At 41.9% G+C, this 9,099-nt stretch overlaps 1 non-coding gene across 1 annotated transcript; it reads right to left on the reverse strand.

Annotated features, from left to right (window-relative positions):
• Positions 1-8,721: 8,721 nt before the first annotated feature.
• On the reverse strand, positions 8,722-8,794 carry TRNAR-UCU (transfer RNA arginine (anticodon UCU)). The gene has a single exon. It is a non-coding gene; the product is annotated as a tRNA-Arg (tRNA).
• Between the last annotated feature and the right edge of the window lie 305 nt (positions 8,795-9,099).

Genomic DNA, 9,099 nt, shown 5'->3' on the forward strand with positions numbered 1-9,099 from the left:
TTACGTACCACTCTGAAGTAGTACGCATCCTTGTCATCCCACAAGGTTTGGTAGTGACTTGATCCGAAGTTTCATGATCAATATCATAAGCTTCCACTTCAATTGGTGTAGGTGCCACAGGAACAACTTCCTGTGCCCTGCCACACACTAGTTGAAGAGACGGTTCAATAACCTCATCAAGTCTCCACCATCCTCCCACTCAACTCTTTCGAGAGAAACCTTTCCTCGAGAAAGGACCCGATTCTAGAAACAATTCATATTGCTTTCGGATCTGAATTAGGAGGTATACCCAACTGTTTTGGGTTTCCTATGAAGATGCATTTTATCCGCTTTGGGTTCGAGCTTATCAACCTGAAACTTTTTCATATAAGCGTCGCAGCCCCAAACTTTTAAGAAACGACAACTTAGGTTTCTCTAAACCATAATTCATACGGTGTCATCTCAACGGAATTACGCGGTGCCCTATTTAAAGTGAATGTGGTTGTTTCTAATGCCTAACCCATGAACGATAGTGGTAATTCGATAAGAGACATCATGGTACGCACCATATCCAATAGGGTGCAAATATGATGTTCGGACACACCATCACACTATGGTGTTCCAGGCGATATTTAATTGCGAAACAATTTCCACAATGTCTTAATTGTGTGCCAAAACTCGTAACTCAGATATTCATCTCTATGATCATATCATAGACATTTTATCCTCTTGTCACAATGATCTGCTACTTCACTCTGAAATTACTTGAACCATTCAATAATTCAGACTTGTGTTTCATCAAGTAAATATTCTCAACATCTACTCGAATCATCTGTGAAGTAAGAACATAACGATATTCACTGCATGCCTCAGCACTCATTGGACTGGACACATCAAAATGTGTTACTTCCAACAAGTTGCTATCTTGTTCCATCTTACTGAAAACAAGGCTTTTCAGTCATCTTGCCTATGTGGTATGATTTGCATATCTCAAGTGATCCAAAATCAAGTGAGTCCAAACGATCCATCTGCATGGAGTTTCTTCATGCGTATACACCAATAGACATGGTTTACATGTCTCAAACTTTTCAAAAACGAGTGAGTCCAAAGATCCATCAACATGGAGCTTCTTCATGCGTTTTATACCAATATGACTTACATGGCAGTGCCACAAGTAAGTGGTACTATCATTACTATCTTATATCTTTTGGCATGAAAATGTGTATCACTACGATCGAGATTCAATAAACCATTCAGGTTTAATACTAATCTTGATGGTAGAGGGAGCGTGCGATGTTTGATCACATCAAACTTGGAAACACTTCCAACACATATCGTCAGCTCACCTTTAGCTAGTCTCCGTTTTATTCCGTAGCTTTTATTTCGAGTTACTAACACTTAGCAACCGAACCGGTATCTAATACCCTGGTGCTACTAGGAGTACTAGTAAAGTACACATTAACATAATGTATATCCAATATACTTCTATCGACCTTGCCAGCCTTCTCATCTACCAAGTATCTAGGGTAATTCTGCTCCAGTGGCTGTTCCCCTTATTACAGAAGCACTCAGTCTCAGGTTTGGGTTCAACCTTGGGTTTCTTCACTAGAGCAGCAGCTGAATTGCCGTTTCATGAAGTATCCCTTCTTGCCCTTGCCCTTCTTGAAACTAGTGGTCTCACTGACCATCAACGATTGATGCTCCTTCTTGATTTCTACTTTCGCGGTGTCAAACATCGTGAATACCTCAAGGATCATCTTATTTATCCCTGATATGTTATAGTTCATCACGAAGCTCTAGCAGCTCGGTGGCAATGACTTTGGGGAAACATCACTATCTCATCTGGAAGATTAACTCCCACTTGATTCAAGTGATTGTTGCACTCAGACAATCTGAGAACAAGCTCAACGATTGAGCTTTTCTCCCTTAGTTTGCAGGCTTAGAAAATCGTCGGAGGTCTTATACCTCTTGACGTGGGCACGAGCCTGAAATCCCAATTTCAGCCCATGAAACATCTCATATGTTCCGCGACGTTTCGAAAAACGTCTTTGGTGCCTCTACTTAAACCATTTAATTGAACTATCACGTAGTTATCAAAACGTGTATGTCCGATGTTCGCAACATCGACAAACGACGTTGGGGTTCAGCACACTGAGCGGTGCATTAAGGACATAAGCTTTCTATTGATCGCATAATCGCTACTATCAACTTTCAACTATAATTTTCTCTAGGAACATATCTAAACAGTAGAACTATAGCGCGAGCTACGACATAATTTGCAAAAGGTCTTTTGACTATGTTCAGGATAATTAAGTTCATCTTATGAACTCCCACTTAGATAGACATCCCTCTGGTCATCTAAGTGATCACATGATCCGAGTCAACTAGGCCGTGTCCGATCATCACGTGAGACGGACTAGTCATCATCGGTGAACATCTTCATGTTGATCGTATCTACCATACGACTCATGCTCGACCTTTCGGTCTCCGTGTTCCGAGGCCATGTCTGCACATGCTAGGCTCGTCAAGTTAACCCTAAGTGTTTTCGCTGTGTAAAACTGTCTTACACCCGTTGTATGTGAACGTAAGAATCCATCACACCCGATCATCATGTGGTGCTTAGAAGCGACGAACTGTAGCAATGGTGCACAGTTAGGGGAGAACACTTCTTGAAATTTTGTAAGGGATCATCTTATTTACTACCGTCGTCCTAAGTAAACAAGATGCATAAACATAATAAACATCACATGCAATTATATAGTTGTGACATGATATGGCCAATATCATATAGCTCCATTGATCTCCATCTTCGGGGCTCCATGATCATCTTGTCACCGGCATGACACCATGATCTCCATCATCATGATCTCCATCATCGTGTCTTCATGAAGTTGTCACGCCAATGACTACTTCTACTTCTATGGCTAACGTGTTTAGCAATAAAGTAAAGTAAGTTACATGGCGTTCTTCAATGACACGCAGGTCATACAAAAAATAAAGACAACTCCTATGGCTCCTGCCGGTTGTCATACTCATCGACATGCAAGTCGTGAATCCTATTACAAGAACATGATCAATCTCATACATCACATATCATTCATCACATCCTTTTGGCCATATCACATCACATAGCATACCCTGCAAAAACAAGTTAGACGTCCTCTAATTGTTGTTTGCATGTTTTACGTGGCTGCTATGGGTTTCTAGCAAGAACGTTTCTTACCTACGCAATACCACAACGTGATATGCCAATTGCTATTTACCCTTCATAAGGACCCTTTTCATCGAATCCGTTCCGACTAAAGTGGGAGAGACTGGCACCCGCTAGCCACCTTATGCACCAAGTGCATGTCAATCGGTGGAACCTGTCTCACGTAAGAGTACGTGTAAGGTCGGTCCGGGCCGCTTCATCCCACAATACCGTCGAAACAAGATTGGACTAGTAACGGTAAGCATATTGAACAACATCAACGCCCACAACTACTTTGTGTTCTACTCGTGCAAAGAATCTACGCAATAGACCTAGCTCTGATACCACTATTGGGGAACGTAGCAGAAATTCAAAATTTTCCTATGCGTCACCAAGATCTATCTATGGAGAGACCAGCAACGAGTAGAAGGAGAGTGCATCTACATACCCTTGTAGATCGCTAAGCGGAAGCGTTCAAGTGAACGGGGTTGATGGAGTCGTACTCGTCGTGATTCAAATCACCGATGATCTAGTGCCGAACGGACAGCACCCCCGTGTTCAACACACGTACAGCTCGACGATGTCTCCCACGCCTTGATCCAGCAAGGAGAGAGGGAGAGGTTGAGGAAGACTCCATCCAGCAGCAGCACAACGGCGTGGTGGTGATGGAGGAGCGTGGCAATCCTGCAGGGCTTCGCCAAGCACCTACGGGAGAGGAGGAGGTGTCACGGGAGGGAGGGAGGCGCCAAGGGCTCAGGTGTGGATGCCCTCCCTCCCCTCCACTATATATAGGGGCAAGGGAGAGGGGGGAGGCGCAGCCTTGCCCCTTACTCCAAGAAAGGGGTGCGGCCAAGAGGGGGGGGGGAGGAGTCCATCCTCCCCAAGGCACCTCGGAGGTGCCTTCCCCCTTGAGGACTCTTCCCTCTAGGGTTCCCTAGGCGCATGGGCCTCTTGGGGCTGGTGCCCTTGGCCCATGTAGGCCAAGGCGCACCCCCTACAGCCCATGTGGCCCCCCGGGGCAGGTGGCCCCACCCGGTGGGCCCCCGGGACCCTTCCGGTGGTCCCGGTACAATACCGATGACCCCGAAACTTGTCCCGATGGCCGAAACAGGACTTCCTATATATAAATCTTTACCTCCGGACCATTCCGGAACTCCTCGTGACGTCCGGGATCTCATCCGGGACTCCGAACAACATTCGGTAACCACATACAAGCTTCCTTTATAACCCTAGCGTCATCGAACCTTAAGTGTGTAGACCCTACGGGTTCGGGAGACATGCAGACATGACCGAGACGTTCTCCGGTCAATAACCAACAGTGGGATCTGGATACCCATGTTGGCTCCCACATGTTCCATGATGATCTCATCGGATGAACCACGATGTCAAGGACTCAATCGATCCCGTATACAATTCCCTTTGTCTAGCGGTATTTTACTTGCCCGAGATTCGATCGTCGGTATACCGATACCTTGTTCAATCTCGTTACCGGCAAGTCACTTTACTCGTTCCGCAACACATCATCCCGTGATCAACTCCTTGGTCACATTGCGCATATGATGATGTCCTACCGAGTAGGCCCAGAGATACCTCTCCGTTTACACGGAGTGACAAATCCCAGTCTCGATCCGCATAAAACAATAGATACTTTCGGAGATACCTGTAGTGCACCTTTATAGCCACCCAGTTACGTTGTGACGTTTGATACACCCAAAGCACTCCTACGGTATCCAGGAGTTACACGATCTCATGGTCAAAGGAAGAGATACTTGACATTGGCAAAGCTCTAGCAAATGAACTACACGATCTTTTGTGCTAGTCTTAGGATTGGGTCTTATCCATCACATCATTCTCCTAATGATGTGATCCCGTTATCAACGACATCCAATGTCCATAGCCAGGAAACCATGACTATCTGTTGATCACAACGAGCTAGTCAACTAGAGGCTCACTAGGGACATATTGTGGTCTATGTATTCACACGTGTATTACGATTTCCGGATAATATAGTTATAGCATGAATAAAAGACAATTATCATGAACAAGGAAATATAATAATAATACTTTTATTATTGCCTCTAGGGCATATTTCCAACATAGTCCACTTGAGCTAGATGGTGATGATCTTGTCCTCCTCAAGTTGAATCACCTTTCTTGATTGCGCTGGCTCGATGAAGACTAGTAAATTGCTCCCCATACTCCACTATGGGTGAGCCACTCTTCGACACATCTTCACGAGTCCATTGTCACCACAATGGACAACAATCTTCAAGCACGTGATCGCTTCATGATGCTCAACTTGAACTTGCACAACGCAATCTTGAGGACGATCACCACTTGATGTCATCCTCCATGGGTTATGTGGTATCTTCCTATTGATGCATGCCCATGGAAACATGCCTAACCCCATAAAGAACTCTTACTTAGACCATGGGTTAGTACACAAAGTGTAAATGGACAATGCTTACCATACCATGGGATCACTCGATCCCTCTCGATACATCTTGTATGCTTAGTGTGTTGATCAACTTGATTCACTCTTTGACTTAGTCTTGATCAACCTTGTATCGTGCCTTATCTATGACCAGTCTTTGGATACTTCCTTGAGTAGCACCTTAGTCATCACAAAATCTCCATGAAACCAACAAATGGACTTCAAGAAATGCCTATGATCAAACCCTTCAAATATAGCTCAAGGCAACCATTAGTCCATAACGATTGTCATCAATTACGAAAACCACACATGGGGGCACCATGCTCTTTCAGTTGATCTTCACTCGGTATAATACGAAACTTCAAAAAGACACCATGCATGATCACTACTACTACTACGTCTGAAGCTCTACATAAATTGTCCATCATGATGCATCTTACTTTTATCCAATTTAACATTTTAAAGTATCAATTTAAGTTACCTATTTTGTACTGTGTACATTTCGCCACTTTCACAGTACGTCATGCATCTAACCATGCAATCTTCTTAGTACATCTAAAAAATGAAAATATATGTTTGTGTGTTACCAAATGTCCAACACCATGGATGCAAATGATTTCTGTGATGGTATGCCACATCTTCTATAGAATGATAACATACTTGGTATGTAAGCATTCAAAATCTTAATATACATGTTATTGTGTGTGTTACCAAATGTCCAACACCATGGATGCAAATGATTCCTGTGATGGTATGCCACATCTTCTATAGAATGATAACATACTTGGTATGTAAGCATTCAAAATCTTAATATACATGTTATTGGACAGTTAGTTGAAGGAAATTTGATGATGGCGGGATCATGGACTCCTTTTTTTGCGTGAAAACTTTTGACCGATTCATATTCAATCATGGACTCCTTTGCAGATCATGTTGGAAGTAAAAGATAGGTGTTTTATTAAAGAGGTCATTTAGTAAGTTTGAGAGGGTCCAAACCGGTCAAAAGTAGATATACAACCTGGTAATACTAATATCAATCAATTCGTTATATCCATTGCAATCTTATTTTTAATATTCATATTTTTTATAGAACTTGAGGATAACAGAAAAAAAAATTATTATTATTACACTGCACAGTATATTATTCCAACACATGATATTTAATGTGTAAGTGAAATCTTCTTCTATCGTATATAATATATTTTAAAAAAGATGTGTGTACCCCTCTGTTAATTTTTACAGTAAAACCTATGCAATATGTGATGAAATGATGTATAAAAAAACTATTTTAATTAAACTTGACACGATGCATTTTTTTAACAAAAAAATGTGAATCATGAACTATATATTTTTGGTCCAAGCATCCAACACATATAATCATCCTTGACCATAAAAAATCTAATGTAAAAAAAAACTCATGACTAACATGCATGAATTTATCAGGCTCCCTCTTCCCCATGAAAAATGAGATGCATGACTTGATGAGGTGGTATCGCTTGCATGATAGATTAATGAAAAGTTGTAAGTTATAAGTACATGTGTGACTTGCTGATATCATGTGATTTTGATCGAACGACTTTCAATAATCGAGATGACGTGGGAACATAGATGTGTATAAAATCTTGTAATGATACCAACCAATGTCCCAAATTTGGATGCCCATCTGTCTTGGTTTTGGAAAGTAATATACTTTGCCGCTGGACATATCTTGTAAAGAGGTAAATGGTGTCCTCGCGTTGGAAGGCCAAATGCATAAAGTCAGATGAAGAAACAAACAATAACGGTCAACCGATGAATAGATTCCCGCAAAAAAACGATGAATAGAGAAGTAAATGACCTTTTAGTGAAATAACATAAAAGAAGAGAAAGAAAACGAGACATGGATTAACTGAGTTCGAACTCATATGTGCCCGGGTGAACAGTAAAATTCGAGAAAATAGTAAAAAAAAATCAAAACATTGTAGAAGAAAAATTATGGCAAGACATAGAATGACATTCGTGGAAGTCGTGACAAAAAAATCAGCACTCCAAAAATAAGTTTTTTGGTGCATCAACTTCTTTTTGCCACCACTTTCACGTATGTCATTTCATGATGAAATTTTACAAGTAATGAAACAAATTGTCAAAATAAAATTCAGTTTTTTTTAATTTTAATATTCACTGAAGCTCATACGAGGTCTAGCTGAGAAGGGCGCAACAAGACTCCAGGACGCTCCTATACTTCGAGTTAGATCCAAACTTGCCACTTCAAGCAGTCTATACACAGGTCTAATAACATGTAGGAGCAGATGCAAACTACACGTGACATAGGTGTAATCTGCGTCTCTATTCGGCTCGACGGAGGGATGAATGAAAGGAAGAAAACAATATGCACCACATAGCCAACGAAGAGCGAAGAGGCGGTATTGACAAAAAGGAAAAAGCACGCGTATGTCATTTCATGATGAAATTTTACAAGCAATGAAAAAAATTGTCAAAATAAAATTCAGTTTTTTTTAATTTTAATATTCACTGAAGCTCATACGAGGTCTAGCTGAGAAGGGCGCAACAAGACTCCAGGACGCTCCTATGCTTCGAGTTAGATCCAAACTTGCCACTCCAAGCAGTCTATACACAGGTCTAATAACATGTAGGAGCAGATGCAAACTACACGTGACATAGGTGTAATCTGCGTCTCTATTCGGCTCGACGGAGGGATGAATGAAAGGAAGAAAACAATATGCACCACATAGCCAACGAAGAGGCGGTATTGACAAAAAGGAAAAAGCACGCGTATGTCATTTCATGATGAAATTTTACAAGCAATGAAACAAATTGTCAAAATAAAATTCAGTTTTTTTTAATTTTAATATTCACTGAAGCTCATACGAGGTCTAGCTGAGAAGGGCGCAACAAGACTCCAGGACGCTCCTATGCTTCGAGTTAGATCCAAACTTGCCACTCCAAGCAGTCTATACACAGGTCTAATAACATGTAGGAGCAGATGCAAACTACACGTGAGACGTGACATAGGTGTAATCTGCGTCTCTATTCGACTCGACGGAGGGATGAATGAAAGGAAGAAAACAATATGCACCACATAGCCAAGGAAGAGGCGGTATTGACAAAAAGGAAAAAGCACGCCCGGTGGGACTCGAACCCACAATCGCTTGATTAGAAGTCAAACGCCTTATCCATTAGGCCACGGGCGCTCTGTGCTATTATGCTCCACTTAAGTCTAATTATCCCCGTCTGACCAGTTTCTCGAACGCGCAATCGGCCCACAGAAGAAAAGAAAAGTCCATGATCCCAATCACCCATCCATGGAGATAATTGCATTTATAGTTCTCGTAGTTGCTGGCGACGTCCAACTTGGTCCTGAAATTTGCGTATTGCTTCAATACGATTCCGGTACATGAAAATAGATAGTCAATACGGTCCCCGAGGTTGAAACAACAGTCCTGGCTCTACACATTGCATACGTATCTCGTATTTGCGTAGGAGACGAGTGGGCCGA

This window comes from Triticum aestivum, chromosome 7B (genome assembly GCF_018294505.1).
Source record: "Triticum aestivum cultivar Chinese Spring chromosome 7B, IWGSC CS RefSeq v2.1, whole genome shotgun sequence".
Taxonomy (NCBI): Eukaryota; Viridiplantae; Streptophyta; class Magnoliopsida; order Poales; family Poaceae; genus Triticum; species Triticum aestivum.